At 28.5% G+C, this 1769-nt stretch overlaps 1 pseudogene; it reads left to right on the forward strand.

The window, feature by feature from the left end:
• Window positions 1-670: 670 nt before the first annotated feature.
• Window positions 671-1348, forward strand: LOC145980145 (ATP synthase subunit a pseudogene; annotated as a pseudogene).
• Window positions 1349-1769: the final 421 nt, after the last annotated feature.

Consider the following 1769-nt stretch of genomic DNA (forward strand, 5'->3'; position numbering starts at 1 on the left):
TGATACTGAAGTTATGAATACTCCGATTTTATAAAGGCAGAATTTGATTCATATATATCCCCAACAAATGAAATATTTATAGACTCGTTTCGATTATTAGATGTAGATAATCGAACAGTACTGCCAATTAACATAGATATCCGAGTACTAACTACATCTGCAGATGTATTACACTCATGAGCTATACCATCTATAGGAATTAAAATAGATGCCACCCCAGGACGACTTAACCAAGCAGGAGTAAATATTAGTCGAATCGGCCTATTTTTCGGACAATGTTCAGAAATTTGTGGTTCTAATCATAGATTCATACCAATTATTGTTGAAACTACAACTTACAAATCTTTTATTAATTGATTAATAAAAATTATACAAGAATCATTAGATGACTGAAAAGTAAGTAATGGTCTCTTAAACCACAAAATAGTAATATAACAACTACTTCTAATGAAAAGAGTTAGTTAATATATAACATAGGAATGTCAAACCTAAATTATCTTTATAGATACTTTTTGATTCCACAAATATACCCATTAAATTGAATTATTCTATTTATAATATTTATACTAATTTATTTTCTATTTATAATCATCAACTATTATAATTATAATAAACTATTAAATAATAACAATTTTAAAATAGAAAATAAACCAAAAACTAAATACTGAAAATGATAACAAGACTATTCTCATCATTTGACCCATCATCATCAATTATAAATATATCACTAAATTGAGTAAGAACATTCCTGGGACTACTAGTAGTCCCAGCCCCATTTTGATTAATACAATCACGAACCTCTATGTTGTATAACATAATAATAGTAAAGCTACACGAAGAATTTAAAACATTTTTAGGAATAATTAGTCACCAGGGGAGAACCCTAATATTTATTAGTATATTTTCAATAATCTTATTTAATAATTCAATAGGATTACTACCCTATGTATTTACTAGATCAAGTCACTTAGTATTTACCCTAACCCTAGCCCTACCAATATGACTATCATTTATGCTATTTGGGTGAGTTAATAACACAAAACATATACTAGCACACCTAGTACCGGAAGGTGTGCCAGCACTATTAATGCCAATTATAGTAGGTATTGAAATAATTAGAAATCTAATTCGTCCAATAACCTTATCAGTGCGACTAGCAGCAAACATAATAGTCGGACATTTAATAATATCAATAAATGGAAATACAGGAAAAATATTAGAAATTATTGGACTTTCAATATTAATTTTAGCACAAATTATATTAATTATTATAGAAACAGCCGTAGCATTTATCCAATCCTATGTATTTGCCTTATTAATTGCTATTTATTCTAGAGAATCAAAATAACTAATGTCAGCAAACCAAAACCACCCATATCACCTAGTAGATCAAAGCCCATGACCAGCAACAGGAACTATTAGAGCAATAATATTAACAACAGGGATAATTAGATGATTTCACCAACAAAATATAATTCTATTATCAATAGGAATAACAACTACACTTCTTACAATAATTCAATGATGACGAGATATCTCACGAGAAGGAACATATCAAGGATTACATACAAATCAAGTTATAATAGGACTACGGTGAGGTATAATTCTATTTATTATTTCAGAGGTATTATTTTTTGTATCATTCTTTTGAGCATTTTTCCATAGAAGATTATCCCCAACAATTGAACTAGGAATATTATGACCACCAAGGGGAATTACTCCATTTAACCCAATACAAGTACCTTTATTAAATACAGCAATTTTACTAG

Source organism: Lepisma saccharinum, chromosome 27 (genome assembly GCF_977018435.1).
Source record: "Lepisma saccharinum chromosome 27, izLepSacc3.1, whole genome shotgun sequence".
In the NCBI taxonomy this organism is placed as follows: domain Eukaryota; kingdom Metazoa; phylum Arthropoda; class Insecta; order Zygentoma; family Lepismatidae; genus Lepisma; species Lepisma saccharinum.